At 39.8% G+C, this 17,459-nt stretch overlaps 1 long non-coding RNA gene across 1 annotated transcript; it reads left to right on the plus strand.

Moving 5' to 3' along the window:
• The first annotated feature begins 1,182 nt into the window (after positions 1-1,182).
• Positions 1,183-16,295, plus strand: LOC111090929. Its single transcript, XR_005373311.1, has 3 exons — positions 1,183-1,406; positions 12,618-12,709; positions 14,542-16,295. It is a non-coding gene; the product is annotated as an uncharacterized LOC111090929 (long non-coding RNA).
• The last annotated feature ends 1,164 nt before the right edge of the window (positions 16,296-17,459 follow it).

Genomic DNA, 17,459 nt, shown 5'->3' on the forward strand with positions numbered 1-17,459 from the left:
AACATAATTAAAACCAATGTTTCTTATTTTCTGCATAAAATCCCCCAAAATTCATGTTCTTCTGTTCTGAGAAAAATCCTCCCATCCACTCAGTTTTTGAGCTAGACACCTAGGTCTCACCCTTGCCCCCGCCCCCCCATCCTCATCAACACCTAGTTGTTTCTCTAGATGTTTTAACCAATTCCTAATGATTCTACCTTTCGTAACATATCTATATCTGTCTATTTCCAATGCCCTGGCCTTGTCCCGGGATTGCTGTAATTACCTCACACTGGTCTCCGCACTTCTATTTTTGTTTCTCTTCAATTCATTCTTCATTCTGCAGCCAGAGCACATACCTCCCTCTCCCCGCCCAATATTAGACTATGATATTTATTTAAAATTCATTATTGACTGTTTTTCTTTGAAGCAAACTTGATCTACAGTGCTCAGCCATCTGAGCATCTTTCCTGCTTTCTCTCTCATCATTTGCATTTCTTTTTTCTCTAGCACATGAGCGACTTGACAGGGTTCACCAGAAGCACAACCTCATTTACTCCTAAGCCTTTACTTCTATTCCTTCTGCCTAGAACACAATTCTACTCTTCACCAAAGGTAACATACATGTATCCTTGAGGATCCAACTCAAAATTTAATTAGTTGGGAAGGTTTTTTTCTGAATGATACCCCCACCCAGGCCCCACCACACACACACACACACACACACACACACACACACACACGCACACATACATGCCTCCTATGTCTGCTTGCTTGGGTGCATCTCTGTATTTCTACCTCAAAGCAACTGGCATTTGCATTAGCTTCCTCTTGGTACAGATCACGGCACATGTGCTGGTTCAATATAGCAGATGCTGATTATCCTTCATTTCTGGAGGGCAAGATTCTAACATGGCTCTCATTGGACTAAAACCAAGGTGTTGGCCGGATTGTATTCCTTCTTGAGATTCCAGGAGAGAATCCATTTCCTTGCCCTTTCCAACTTCTAGAGTCTGCCTTCGTTCCTTGGGCCCAGTGATGGCAGGTCAGATCCTTCTCACATCTTCTTACTCTTGTTTCTTCCTCTTCTACTTCTCTCTTCCAGTTAAGATCCTCCTGATTACATGTAGGCCTATGTGGACAATCTAATCCTATTGTGAGGTCAGCTGATTAGCAACTTTAATTCTTCCTGCCATTTAAATTCTATTTTACCATGTAAGAAAAATACTCATAGGTTCTGGGGATTAGGGAGTGAACTTTTATTAGAGGAGGGGAGAATATTCTTCCTACCGCAATAATTGTGTTTACTTATCCATGAACACTGTCTCTCATGCAGATCACATAAGTGTAAGTTTGGGGAGGAAGAGAATGGTATTTGTCTTCATATCAATGCTTCAGTTCCTAGCAAAGTGTCTGGTATGTAGTAGGTGAGTTTCTATCCTGAGAGACTGAATCAGAAGGTCTATGGACCATTTTAGTTCTGTACCAACTATCTTGATGGAAGACATCACTTACTTTATAGAAAAGAAAGAAGTGTAGGGATCCCTGGGTAGTGCAGCGGTTTAGTGCCTGCCTCCAGGGCACGATCCTGGAGACCCGGGATCGAATCCCACGTCGGGCTCCCGGTGCATGGAGCCTGCTTCTCCCTCTCCCTGTGTCTCTGCTTCTCTCTCTCTCTCTCTTTTTTTTATGTGACTATCATAAAAAAAAAAAAAAGAAAAGAAAAGAAAGAAGTGTGTATGGGTGCCTTTAACTTGCACCAACAATGTTATACTCCTGATTATTGAAGTATTAAAGTGTTCAGCTCCAGAGGAAGAAGGGCAAAGATCTCAATGGTAAGATAAATTTGACTTCTCTGCAGCATATTCCCCAACTGGATGAAAAGGAATAGTTTTCTTTTCCTTTGTTAAAATAGAGATGTTCGTGATTGTGGGACAGCATTATTCTGTGAAGTTGAGAGGGGACACAATCTAACCAGGCCCCTTTGCCAGTGTTGGATCTTTACCCGAGCTATGACATCTTAAGATTTATTTCTAATACCTATTAATGAAAGTTTGAAATAAATATAGTGTGATGAAATAAAACAGTGACCCATATTTCACAAATAACTGGGTTTTGTCTACTGTCATATATTGCATGTATTCTCAACTTTGGCCCTGGTAATATCTTGGACTAGATAATTTTTTATTAGAGGAGAACTGTTCTGTGCATCGTACAATGTTCACCAACATCCTCGGCTTTTACCCACTAGATGCCAATAACATCCTCCTCGGCTGTGATAGCCAGTAAGATCTCCAGATATTGTGACATGGTCCCATGAGGTGGTCGACAAAAATCACACCAGTGGAGAAATACTGATAGAATGGATTAGATCATATTTAAGACCGTTACGTCATTTTCCCCTTGAAGGCTCTTGGATATTATGCTGGGAAGGAGAAGCTTTGATAACGTGTGTGCATGCACGTGCACCCAATACACCCAGAATTTTCAAATGTGATTGGGGTGACATAATTTCCGAGCCCCTCATCGAGGGTGCTTTGGCTGACCACAATAAGCATCTAAACTGGAGAGCTAAGCCTCTTGTTCCTTTTTTTTCCACTCTTTTTCAAGAATAAGAATTCCTTTATTTCTTCTAACTTTTTTCGGCTCTTAGAACCATCAGTTGCCTGTGCTTACTGTATTGTGGAAGTTGTTATGACAGGTTTGTAGGTGGGGCTCTTCTCTTTTCCCTCCTTGTACCTCTCAGTGTGTTAGTGAGGGAACTTGATGGCCTCTCACAGGAACACATTTTTGTGCATGCATCGTGTCAAATAGCAGTTGCTTTCATTTTTTAAAATATTTTTTTATTTATTCATGAGAGACACAGAGAGAGAGGCAGAGACAGGCAGAGGGAGAGGCAGGCTCCATGCAGGGAGCCTGATGTGGGACTCGATCCCAGATCTCAGGATCACACCCTGAGCCAAAGGCAAACGCTCAACCACTGAGCCACTCAGGTGTCCCAAATAGCAGCTGCTTTCAAAAGCTGACCCAGAAGAGCCAGGCCTACCCTGGGGTGGCCCCTCCTCATCCTTGTACCACCCTCCCTGTACTTCTAGGAGAAGGAGGTGATTGATTCTGGACCATGTTATTTGCTTATGCTGATCATCTAATGAGCAACACAACTGCCCAGTAATTGGTTTTATTGGCTTTTCTGGAGTGCTGCGTGGAGTGTAACCATCAGAGTGTCTCTCTGTTTCCAGTGCAAATTGCTTTTAATTTTTTGGTTGCCTGATAAGCTAGTGAGAGAGAAATCTTTTAAGCACATAATCCTAGAGCCCATTGTTAGGAGTGATTTTATTTTCTTATCTGCTGGCATCCATTTCTAAGGAGTTTGTTCCCTTTAGTCAATAGTTTATAATTCCATAGCGAAGAAAAATCAGGAAGATTTTTGTCCGTTTGTTTGGATCTACTTCTATTTCTTTGCAAGATAAGCTTGCTGGCTTGGTCTTTGATGTACATAATTTCTGGGAACTGCAAAAGCTTTGACCTCATCTTACCCCCAATATTCTTCTAATGTTCAACTTAGAGATTTATTTCTTTGGCAAATGTTTTTTGAAAATTAATCAAATCCAGATTGTCTGTCTTGACTTAATAACAATTTTGCAGAGCAACGTGCAATCAATAGGAGTAAGAAAAGAGCATGGATCAATTATTGGTAGAAACAGAGGAGAGAGTTCTGGAGAATACTGGAGATCATCATTACACACTTCTTGTATTAGACTACCTAGATCTGTAGCTCTCATAGGTACAACTGAGTATCAACCATATACTTTTAATGGATGGGTATGTTTAATGTGAAAATTATATCTGACTACTCCTACTAGAAAATAGAAAATTATCCATAAAAGTAAGTAATTTGTCTGTTTTTTCTCATTCTTTTATATTTAATATGTAGAGTTCTTAGTAAGTTTATAATAAATGACTAAGTTAATGAGTGAATAAATGGGTGATAACAAAAAGAGGTACAATAGTTATTCCTCTTTATCCTCTTTAAATTGCTGTTAAATTTGGGAGATACCCTGCCAGGAGGGTTGTCCATCAAAATTCCGTTTCAGATACATGGTGCACCCACAAGACTTTATTGGTTTTCACCGTAGTCTCTGTACTCCAGGGATCTGTGTTATGTTTGACATCCTGGGCCTGTAGGCATAAAAAGCTGTTTGGAAAGTGGAAAACATATAGGCTTTTGCATCCTTTGATATTAGTCTGTATCCTATATCTGTTTCTCACTAGCTTCAGGACCTTAGAATTTCTGAGCCTCCATTGCTTCCTGAAAATACAGAAAACTAGCACAGACTATGGATTCCTTCTTCCAAACAATGTCAGAGAAACAACAGGTCAGGGAAGAAAGTTTGGATCTAAGAGTTTTTGTGCAAAATCCCTGAGGATACCAAGCATTTATATGAACTGATGTGTGGCAAGTGGCAACCTTGCAGCACTAGGGATGATGTACCAAGAACAGAGAGGTTGTGGAGATTATTAAAGGTCTTTTTGCTCCCCTCCTCCCCAGCTTGAAGGATTTCTGGCTTTCCTGATCCCTCAGAGAGTCAATAGTCAGGAGCTGTTGCTTGGGCTACTTGGTGTCAGTGATGCTGAAGCCAAGCTCAACCTGATGGGATTATATGGACGGTTTTACTCACCCTAACACTCCTCCCCCTTCCAAATCCCCTCCCCATCTAAAGAGAATATTTCTTCCTTTAGCTAGCTTGATGTTCAAAGGATTTAAATGAGATCCCATGATCATATTATCTGTCTAGTGGAAAGGCAGCAAAGGAGGTGGATGACAGCAACTCTGAGGTACATCCCCTCTCAACTCTAAATTCACAGGAAGAACCCAGACTACTCGAACCTTTGCTTCAGCTACTTCTCTGTACCCAATCCACCCAGAATTTTTAGAGATCTTCACCAAAATAACTAGATGCTTGGGAAATACAACATTAAAAGAAAACATTAGAGAGAGCATTATCTATTACATGAATTTTTTAAAAAAGAAACCAATGATTTAAATTAATTTTAAAAAGTATATGCAGGGACATAAGGGAGAATATTCATAAATTAAGCAAAAATGGACAAATCAGTCGTAAAAAGTATGGTAGTTATTATCACAGCCAAGAGAACTAAAGAGACTTGATGATTAAATGTGATGTGGTATTCTGGATAGGATCCTGGATCAGAAAAAGGAAATTAGGTAAAAACTAAGGGAATCTGAATAAAGTATGGACTTCATTTAATAATAATGTGTCAATATTGACTCATTACTTTGGACTAACCTACCATATTAATGTAAGATGTTAGTGAAAGGGGAAACTGGACATGAAGGGTATGAGAATTCTACGTACTATTTTTGTGACAATTCTTTAAATCTAAATCTATCCTAAACTAAGATGTTTATTAAAAATACATCAGAATTTATGGTTTTAAGTCCATTATGCAAGGAGCTCAGTAGCATCTATCCTAATAGTAAGTAAAAAGCTGAACAAAGTGAAAAATCAACAACTCTATTTAGATCTTTTAGAAAAAGTGAGATTACATGGCAAACCAATGGCTTCAGAATTGGAGAGACAAAGAGAAAAATATAGATAATCACAATTTACTGGAGCAGAAACTCAGGAGCAGACATCTCTGTGAGAACCAGGGGCAGGACAGGAACACATCAACTATAAGTGGCGCATTTCTTGAGGCTCAATGTGGACAAGTCTGGGAGTAAAAAATTCCAGAGCATCCCAGTTATAGGAGGGCCTCCACACTTTTTTGAATTTTATCTCCAGGAGCTGGATCAGATTATTATAGCAAATACTAGAGAAAAAAAAATCCCTTTGTGCCTTTTTCATAGAGAGGAGGAAAGTAATCATTTATAAATGCACCAGATCATTCTGTGTGTGTTTGCTTGTTTAAAGGCTTAGTCTCAGAAGAAACAATTTTATCATAGCTTAAACTATTGGAGTTTTATCAGAGCCTAACCAATCTGGGGGAAGGGGAATATCCAACTTATGCCCCACTCCAGCTATTTTGTCCCGTTGAAGGGAGAGAGGGGCTGAAAAGTTCTTGTCAAGTTCACAGCCCAAGGGCAAAGTAGGTCTTAAAAACTAAGACCTAATCATAGACAATAGAATGCATCCATTCCCCCTATACCTTACTGCCATATTACTAAGGGCCTATTTACAGCAGTCTTTAACCCAGTATATAATATCAAGCTATCAAGAAAATATTACAAAGCTTTCTAAAGCCAAAAATCACAGTTTGAAGAGATAAAACAAGCATAAGAACCAGACTCAGATATGGCAAGGAGGTTGAAATTATCAGACCATTAATTTAAAACAGCTATGATTAATATGCTAAAGGTTCTAATAGGTAAGTAGGCAGCATGTAGGTAAAGATGGGCAATGCAAGCAAAGATATCAAAATTCTAAGAATAAAAAATACTAGAGATAAAAAACAAACCCACTGTATCAGATATGAAGAATATCTTCAATGGGCTCATTACACGAGAAGTGGCTGAGAAAAGAATCTGTAAGTTGAGGATAGGTCAACAGAAACTTCCAGAACAAAATAGCAAAGACAAAAAAGGAAGACAATGAAGACAATGTTCAAAAACTGTGGGGCATGTATGTGATAGGAATACTAGAGGAAAAGAAAAATGATAAATTAACAGAAGACATATTTGAAATTACTGAGAATTTTCCCAAATTACTGTCAAATATAGATCCAAGAAGTTCAGAGAATATCAAGCAGGATAAGTGCCCCAAAAATCTACACCCAGGCATATCTTATTCAAACTGCAGTAAATAAAAGATAAATATCCTGAAATAAGACAGAGGAAAATAACACCTTACCTATATATAGACAAAGGAAAGAATTATTGCTGACCTCTCCTCAGAAATCTTTCTTTTTGTTTTTTTTTTGTTTGTTTGTTTTTGTTTTTGCTTTTTGTTGTTGTTGTTTTTGTTTTTGTTTTTTTTTTCTCCTCAGAAATCTATGTAAGCAGGGAGAGTGGAATGAAATATTTAAAATGTTGAGAAAAAAAATCCAACAACGTAGAACTCTGTACCCTGTGATATTATCCTTACAAAATACAGGCAAAATAAAAGCTTTTTCTGACAAACAAAAATTGAGGGATTTTGTTGCCAGTAGACATTCCTGCAAGAAATGTTAACTAAATTCTTCAGAGAGAAGGAAAGTGATATAGGTCAGAAACTCAAATATACATAAAAAAGAGCATCAAAGGAGTAAATAAAAAATATTTTTAAAAAATATTTTATTTTTATTATTCTTAATCAAAATAATAATAACAATGATATATTCAATTATACACACGCACACACATATATATGTATACATACATATGTGTTTATATATGCTCAGGTATGCTTATTTATTAGTGAAATAAATGACAACAATAATGGAAAAGAAGGAGGAATCAGGTTTATTTTATTATTATAAGATAATTGCACTACTCGTGAAGTGGTATAATGTTATTTGAAATTGGATTCAGTACGTACCATTTACTTTGACATGGATGGAACTGGAGGGTATTATACTGAGTGAAATAAATCAGTCAGAGAAGGACAACCATCATACGGTTTCACTCATATGTGGAATATAAAAAGTAGTGAAAGGGACCATAAGGGAAAGGAGGGAAACTGAATGGGGAAAAATTAGGAAGACAAACCATAAGAGACTTGTAACTTTTGGAAACCAAGGCTTGCAGAAGGGGAGGTGGGCAGGGGAATGGGGTGACTGGGTGACAGGACTGAGGAAGGCACTTGATGGGATGAGCACTGGGTGTTATACTAAATGTTGGCAAATTGAATTTAAATAAAATATTTTAAAAATTAATTAATTTAAAAATCTGAAATTGGATTCAGATTAGTTGTAAAGGTATATCACAAAATTTAGAGCAACCACTGAATAAAGAAGTATAACTGACATACTAAGAAAGGGGAGCAAATGCAATCATATAAAATACTCAGTTAAGACAAAAAAGGCAGAAGGGGAGTGGGAAACAAAAATAGGAACAAAGAACAGGGCAACAAATAGAAATCATTAATAAACATGGTAGATATTCAGCTATACCAATAATCACTTTAAAGGTCAGTGGTCTAATTATACCTTTAAAACCCAGAGGTTGTCAGAGGGAATCAAAAACAAGACCCAAGCATATGCTGTCTACAAGAAATCCCCTTTGGATCTAAATACACATAAGATTAAATGTGACAGGATGACTGTGAACTAACACTAATCAAAAGGAAGTGGGGGAAGCTGTATTAATGTTGGTGCAGAACGATGAAAGTCATCCGGAATAAAGAGGGGCATTCCGTAATGATGGAGTCAGTTCTCCAAGAAGCTACAACAATTACTGAGGTGTCTGGCCTAACATCAGGGTGTCATAAAACGTAAGACATAAACTGATTGAACTGCAAGGAGAGATACATGAATCCACCATTATAACTGGAGAATTCAACGCTCCTCTGTAAAAAATGGCAGAACAAGGTAAGGACATAGCTGAAGCTCTGTAACACACCATCAGTCCATCGTTTGTCATGAACATCTATAAACTGCGTCATCCAACAAGAACAGGATGCATGTTCTTCTCAAGCTCATGTGGAATAACCATCAACAAAGGTTATATTCGAGGCGCCATGATACACCTTAACAAACATAAGAGCATAGAACTCATACAATGTCTGCTGTTAGATCACCATGGGATTAAACTAGAAATCATTAACAAAAAGATATCTGGAAGACTCCAAAATAGTTAGAGATTAAATAACACATTTCTAAATAACAGAAGGGGTTCAAGGAGAAATCACAAGAGAAATATAAGAAAACATTTGGAACTAACTAAATGTTGAAGCAAATCGTGTGGCATGAAGCAAAGACAGTGCTTAGAGGGAAATTCATAGCATTGAATGACTATATTGGTAAGGAAAAACATCCACAATCAGTAATATAATCTCTCACCTTAGGAAACTAGAAAAAGAAGAACAAATTAAATCCAAAGTACACAGAAGAAATACCAGAGCAGAAACCAATATAATTGAAAATAGGAAATCAATAGTCTGAATCAATAAAACCAAAAGCAGAGTTTCTTTTTTTAAAATATTTATTTATTATTGTTATTTTTTTTTAGAGAGAGAGAGCATGTGCAAGTGGAAGGAGGGGCAGAGAGTCAGAGAGAGAGGGAGAGAGAATCTTAGGCAGACTCCCCACTGAATGAGGAGCATGGTGTGGGGTCTGATCTCAGGACCCCGAGATCATGACCTGAGCCAGAACCAAGAGTTGACTATCCAACCAACTGAGCCAAACAGGTGCCCTGGTTGCATTTTGGTTTTGTTTTGTTTTGTTTTGTTTTTTTAGATCAATGAAATTGATAAACCTCGAGCCAGGCTATCTAAGGAAAAAAGAGAGCATCTGGATTACTAATATCAGGGGGAAAAAAAAAGAGAATAAATCATTACATATCCATTGAAAGGATGATAAAGTTATATTATGAATCTATCTATGCCCATAAATGTTATAACCTAGATGAAATGGGTCATTTCTCTGAAAAACATAATCTGGCAAAACTCACACAAGTAGTAGACAATTTGAATAGGTTTATATCTATTTTAAAATTTGAATCAATAATTAATAATCTTCCGGGACACCTGGGTGGCTCAGCAGTTGAGCATCTGCCTTCAGCCCAGGTCGTGACCCTGGGGTCCTGGGATCGAGTCCCGCATTGGGCTCCCTGCATGGAGCCTGCTTCTCCCTCTGCCTGTGTCTCTGCCTCTCTGTGTCTCATGAATGAATAAATAAAATCTTTAAAAATAGTAATAATCTTCCAAAACAGAAAGTAGGAGACCCAGATGCATTCACTGGTGAATTCTACCAAACATTGAAGGAAAAAATTACGCTAATTCTTTAAAATCTTTTTCACAGACTGGAAGGAAAACGAATACTTTGTAACTCATCCTACGAAGCCAACATTACTCACCACCAAAACTAGAGGAAGACATAAAAAATCCCTAGACTGAGGTGCCTGTGGGGCTCAGTTAAGTGTCTGCCTTCAGCTCAGGTCATGACCTTGGGGTCCTGGGATTGAGCCCCATGTCAGGCTCTCAGCTCAGTAGGGGGGTCTGCTTCTCCCTCTCTGCCTCCCAAATAAATAAATAAAATCTAAAAAACAACTACAGACCAATATCTTTCATGAACGTAGACATAAAAAAAAAAAAAAGTCAACAAATTACTAGCAAATAAAACCCAGAAATCAATAAAAATAATTATAAACCATAATCAAGTGGAATTTATCCCAAGTATGCAAAGCTGGTTCAACATTTGAAAATCAATTAAAGTTAGCCCATCACATCAACAGACTAAAGAAGAAAATCACAGGATCTTATCACAAGATAAAGAAAACAATATTCGACAGAAATCAACACCCATTCCTTTTTTTTTCATTTTTCTTTTATTTTCTTTTTTTAAATATTTTTATTGGAGTTCAATTTGCCAGCATATAGCACAACACCCAGTGCTCATCCCGCCAAGTGCCCCCCTCAGTGCCCGTCACCCAGTCACCCCCATCCCCCGCCCACCTCCCTTTCTACCACCCCTAGTTCAGTTTCCCAGAGTTAGGTCTACACCCATTCCTAAAAAAATTCCCAGTAAACTAGGAAGAGAGGGGACTTCCTCAACCTGATAAGGAACATTCCAAAAGCCCTACAGCACACATCGTACTCAAAAAGTGAAAACCTCCAAGCTTCCCTGCAAAGCTCAGAAAACAACAAGGTTGCAGAATAGAAGTTTAAAATTAAAAAGTCGGTCATTTTTCGATGTATTTTCAATGAATGATTGGAATTTGCATCTTAAAACACAATACCGTTTACAAGATAGTCTTCCCAACAAATGGTGCTAGAACAACTGAACATCTACACACACACACAAATCTAGACACAGACATTATTCTGATCACAAAAATCAGCTCAGGCTGGATCACACAAACCTAAACATGGAACGCAAAACTTTAAATTCTTAGACGATAACAGAAGAAAACCTGGGTGGCCTTGGTTGTCATGATGACTCTTCAAATGTGATAAATCTGAGAGAGATAACTGACAAGCTGAACTTTGTTAAAATTAAATGCCTCTACTCTGCAAAAGTCAAGACAGTGGAAAGACAAGCCACAGATGGGGAAGACGTATTTGCGAAGGAAAACTGATAAACGAGTATCATCCAAAATATCCAAAGAACTCTTAAAACTCAACAAGAAGAAAACCAGCAACCTGGTTAAAAAATATATATAAGTGGGTAGAAGACCTGAACAGACATCTCATCAAAAATATATATACAGATGGCAAATAAGTATATGAAAAGATGTTCAATGTCCTATGTCATTAGGAGGCTGCAAACTAAAACAACAGTGAGATACCACTGTGCAGCTCTTAGGGCGGCCAGAACCGGAAACACTGGAAACAGCAAATGCTGATTAGGATGTGGAACAAGAGCCCTCACTCATGGCTGCTAGGAATGCAAAGTAGCACAGCCACTTTTGGAAGAATATAGATAACCAAAATGATTAGAATTTTACTGAGTAAAGACTATTAAGGCAAATTTAACCAAGTCATATTTAACCCAAGATTAAATCCTGCTTTGTTTTGTTTTATCTATTAGAAAACGCGCATGAGTTCATGATCTAACTCTGGGAAAGGCTTTTGACAATAAAAATAATGGTACAAAAGAGCAAACTGTGGCAAAATACTGTATTGATTTGATTAAACCCCAAATTAAGAATTTTGTTATGTTAGGGAAATGTGAAGAAAGTTAAAAGGTAATAGATGGGGGAGGAGATGAAATAAACTTATAAACATTTATATCTAGAATATACTAAGAACTTATTAAAAGAAAAACACGGGGAACCCAATAGACAAATGCACAGTAATATGGTATCTATTGAGATCAATGAATGTATGTAGATAGAATATGTAAAGGTTTTAATTTATTTGGTAGAAATGTCATGGGCTTTACCATCAGACATGATTGATATTCTGACTCTGGGTGGATCAAATGCCTTAACCTAACTATGCTCCAGTTTCCTCATGAGTAACGTGGGTACAATAAGAATCCACCATCTCGTGATTTTGTTTATTTGTTCTGGGGAGGAATAGAGCACATCATCTAAAATACCTGGCCCAGTACATGCTGCTCATGAGAGCTCAATAAAAAAGAGCTCAATATCGCTATTATTACATCAAAGAGGTTTGATATGTTAAATCTTTCATCCAGAGAGTCTGTAAAATTGTCTTTGCATGTTTTAGAGCCTCTGCCTATGAGAGGGAGATCCTCTGATTTATCTGATGTTGAATCATTTAACAGAAGGCCTGTATTGGAGTCATAAATTTTGAAGTTGTAAATGTTCCAAGGGGAGGGAAAAAGAAAAGGCTGTAGTTATTTACACTTTATGCACAAGGCAATTGAGATGCAAAGGGTTCTTCACAATTTCAACTCTGTAAATTAGAGAGAAGTCTCGAACTCCGATGTGTTTGCCCTCTAGTGTTGTGTTCTTTCTGTTAATATTTATTGTCATTATTTCAGTTTTGTTTAGGGTTTTTTTTTTTTCATAGATTCTATGCGAGGCATTGCAGGTGCATCAGACAAAATTAGACAAAGTCTCCTCCCATGAACAGCATGTTAACAGTCTAGAAGGATTAAAAAGGTAAGAATTCCAAAATACAAAGAATTCTAAATACAAAGAATTCTAAAATAATAAAGACTTAGGTAAATGCCGTAAGAAAGAGGTACAAAGGTCGCATACAGACTCAAGTGTTTGCCAAAGGCTCGGTGGGAGAGTAAATACATCAGATGGCTTTAGAATTAGAGAGTGTTTTGGGTAAAGACAATGTGAGCAAGGGCACAGAGGTTGAAACAAATGAAATATGACCGGGGTATGGTAACTAGTCCAGTTGAGCTTAAGAAGCACGTTTTAGACACTAATAAATATTTTATTGAGGAGAGAAAGTAGGGAAGGGAGGAGTGAGTGACAGGGAAGGAGGAAAGAATGATGGAAGGGAAGGAGGGAAGCAATGAACAAGTGAGAGCAACACCGTGAACAGTCTCAAATACCAGGCTGCAGCTCTAACGTCAATTCAACAGGCAGACGGGTGTAATGAATGTCGTTTTCTTTTCAAGGTTGTGCGTCGGCCTCTTTCTAGCAAACTCAGTTCAGAATCGGTGGTTGTGGGTGTGTAAAAGTTTGGCTTTCGTCACACGGATTTAAGACTTTTGCTGTTCTTTCCTCGGGATGATAATCTGAAAGAGCAAAAGCAAAGGCAACGTGAGAGAGAGGAAATACATTGAAAGTCCAGCCAGAAACCAAGCAAAATAAGCAATGTTTCTGAAACACAGTCAGGACCAAGAAGGATGGATGAATTATTACTCTGGCATTTCCTTTGTTATTTATGTCTAGAAATCAATCAACAGCTGAAGAAACTTGAGTAATTTATAAGTCAGGTGCTGTCAAGTACTTGTTGGTCTCAAGTGGTGTAACCCGTCCGTGAATTCCTACGAAACCTGGCGACCAAAGGACACAATCTTATTACAAGCCTGACATCCATAATCTGGGACATGTTGTTCTAATGTGATGTAAAAACGTAAATTAAAAATACAATAGCTGCTGGAGATAGAAGTGCCCACTGACTGTATAAAATCTTCCCTCCGGCCTCACCACACCTTGTTTAATAAAAATAGATGTAGGTGATGGAACATTTATTATGGAAACAAGTTAACCAAAAAGACCTGTCAGTTTGATGGAGGAGGTTATTTGCTCAACAAATATCCAAGCACATGAGGCAATCTGGAAGTCCAATAGGGATAGCAGGGGCACCCCTGTTTTCACTTTTCCCCACCTGCCCTCTCACCCAGAATTAAAGGTCTGAAGAGCACTGGTTAGAAAAGTGTAAACATAGTTCAACTTCATCTGAGTTGGAAGGACTAAGGGGCGGTTGGTCACGTCGTGAGAGCAGAATTTAAACAAGAATCTTGTTCAAAATAGCCCGACCTTTCCCTCCCTGTCCCCGTCATGTCTCCCTCACCGCCTCCCCACCTCCTTGTCTCCTCATCTCAGAAACAGTAGTGTGACTCCCCAACCCTGCTTTAGCCCATGAGGCCTATGCTCATGTGGTCAGTCTCTTGGCCAGCGCTCCATTGACCGAACTAACAGAAATCTGATGGATAATTTGGGGTGCCAAGGAGTTAGTTTGACAATGAAGGAGTAGAACTGACAGGCAACGCAGATGTTTCCTAACAGCCAATTAGTGTATCACGTCCCTGCAGGCTACACGGTAGGAAACGTCCTCACTGGCAGCTACGTCGGAGGGGATAATCAGGTAAAGAGGAGTCCATGAGGCAACGTGAATGGCTCACGGCACCGAATGATTACTGATGGAATTATTTCCAATCCTCGGGTTGACCTGAGATGGGCGCATTCAGGATTCTCTGCCTTAAATTGTGTCAGATTAGATTGACTTTTTTTTTTTTTTTTTTTTTCAGGGAAGGCTGTTTTCAATGAAGTTCAAACTATCTCCAAACGTCAGTAGTTCAAAACAACATACGTTGATTTCTCACCAGTACCTGGTGTCCATGTTGGCCATGGTGGTTCTCATCAGGGGCCCAGGCCCAGGCCGAGGGCCTCCACCTTGGTCAAGAGCCTCACTGGTGGTCGTGGCAGTCGGGCAGGCTGGGCGCTACCTCTTACCTGCCTGCCTCTCAAAAGTGAAGCCCAGAGCTTTCTTTCAGGTTCTGTTTACTAAAGGAAGACACACGGTCACACCTGAGTCAAAGCACAGGATATGCCAAACACGGTCCATGCCCTAAAGATTGAGAATTGGAATATTATGAGCAGCCCTGAGGTCTCCCAAAACACACAAACAAATTCATACTCTTGAGTTCAGCTTTTCTCCACGTGTTATTCCATCCTCACATCAAATGTCCCCAATTGTCTGCAATGTGACTTTATGTCCGATTACATCAGGCATTCAGCGTCTCGTGGGTCCCGTTACTGTAACCCACACATGGGGCCTAGGCGTCTATTCCTTGCTTAGTACAGGTGGCTCCCTTGGAGAGCAGAACTCGGTCATTACTCGTTGGCTCTTCCAAGTGTCTGTTCTTGGAGGGGTGCCAATCTGATGGTTGGGGTCACTCCGTGGACCCACACCCGAGAACTACCCCTGGGCTACACTGGCTTAGCACTGTGTGGGCCCAGGTGCTGTCGTTCTGGAACTTGAAACCCACTAAGATGATGTGATAACTATCTGTTGGTTGTTCAAAGCTCTGGCTGATTTCTCAGGAGGCAAAACCATCCTTGCCTCGGTGTAGATTGGCTACGAGGCCTGTGATGTGGGGGGCGAGGCCTGGCACGTTCAGCCCAGCCCTCGGCCCCGTGCCCGGCTGCTGTCAAGCTGCTTCCTGTCCCTTGGGCCACACAGAGCGGTGACGGTCATCTCAGTGCAGTCCCCGGGGCGCGGGCAGCAGACACGGGCACCAGGCCACGGCCTCCGTGCAGACCGTGGAGCACGGCACCCAGGACGCAGCTGGAGGCCCAGACCCTTCTCCCGCTGCTGCAGGGCCCAGAAACGCTGAAACACGGGCTTGTGGGCACTGGGCGACGTATTCCAGATGGGAAGCCTGCACTTTCCCACTGTGCCTCTTGGTGGGGAGTTGAGGTAAAGCAAAATATCTGCTCAAATTAGTATTTTTTCTCCCATGTCCAAACTGGGAGGAAATCATCCACAAAGCGAAGCTCAGGTGTTTATTGCTGTTTGTGGGTTTTTACACTGGATGAGCAAATTAGGCAAATGAGCAGCGTGGATACGAGGGTTGGGGTGGGAAGCTGCCACCTAACAATCAGCGTGAGCCCCGTGGGCTGGAGCCGAACACCCATGTGGGTTGATGCAACTGATGTCAAATTACAAGATTTGAGGGACAACTGGTATCGATTGAACACTTGCAGTTCTCTTTGTCTTTGTATGTTTGTTTGTCTGGGGGGAGGTGGTCTTTATTCTGTGTGTGTGTGTGTGTGTGTGTGTTGTTTGCTTGTTTGTCAGTAAATTGTTAATCGCCTAAAATGAAACAAAAGCAAACAACTCCTAGAACTTCTTTTCCTCATCATTACCACACAGCCACAAATGTTTGCTTCTTCCTTTGGGGGAAAAGAAGGGGGCTTTTGGTCTGAGCTTTTTCAGAAGTCGGAGTTTTATCTGTGCTTTTTTGATATACGTTAAAGCTCTTCATGTCTCCCTCTTGGACATGAGGAAGAAATTTATAAAAAATTTCTTATAAAGAAATGTATAAAAGAAGATAATCTCTGAATTGCTTTTTTTAGAATTTAAGATCTTCTTCCCTTTTTTTTCTCTCCTTTCTCTCTTCCTCCTTTCTTCCCTCCTTCTCTCCTTCTTCCACTTTGATTCTTTATTTTTTTTTTATTTTTTTTCCCCTTTGATTCTTTGATCAAGTATTTTTCCGAATGTCTTTCAAGCATCAGGAAGTGTTCTAAGCACTAGAAATACAGCACCAATATGCTGCCTTTCAAGGGATGGGAAGATAGATTATTACCTGGACGCAGCAAGTGATAAGAGCTGTGAAGAGACACCAGGCAGGTGGCAAGCAGGAGGTCTCTATTTTAGACCAGTTGGTCTGAGAGGTTGACATCTGAGAAGAAATCTGAGGGAGGCCATAGAGGAAGCTCTTGGAGTTTCTGAGAACGAACGTGCTGAGCAGAGTCAAGAGTAAGCACTGTGACTCTGAGCAACAACTCGTTTGTGGGCAGAAGCCCGGTTTGACTGATTACAGTGATTACAGTGACTGAGGTAGGACAGTGGCCCCAGAGGAGTGACCCAGGGCCAGGTTGAATAGAATCTTGTGAACCAGGCAAAATCCTGGATTTTATTAGGAATGCAAAGTGAAACCGTAGAGGGTTGAGCAGATGAGTGATATGATCTGCTCTACTCTTTAAAAGAACCCACCTTAGCTGTCTATAGAAAAGGGACATTAGGGGGAATGCTATACTGTATGTTGGCAAATTGAACTTCAATAAAAAATATATATATAATAAAAAATACATATATAATAAAAAATAAAGAAAAGAAACATTAGGGAGAACAAGAAAGAAAGCAGTGGGACTAAGCAAGGCATGACCACTTCCATCTGGGCAAGGAATTAGGATGACGTGGACTAGAGTGCTGGCCACAGAGGGAGGAAGGAGGCACTGGATCCTAGAACCCAATAGGACCGTGGGACCTGAAGATGCTCCAGAGGACCTGAAACAGAGGAGCATAGTCCTCCAGTGATTTCATGACGGGATATCCCTTCACAGACTGAGATGCATAAGAACTGCATCGCTGGTGGTCGATCCGAAAGGAACTCCTTGCCCTTTCTTCTGCATTTCTCTCTGCTTGTTGAGAATATACGTG

This window comes from Canis lupus, chromosome 18, assembly GCF_011100685.1.
Source record: "Canis lupus familiaris isolate Mischka breed German Shepherd chromosome 18, alternate assembly UU_Cfam_GSD_1.0, whole genome shotgun sequence".
NCBI classification, from domain to species: domain Eukaryota; kingdom Metazoa; phylum Chordata; class Mammalia; order Carnivora; family Canidae; genus Canis; species Canis lupus.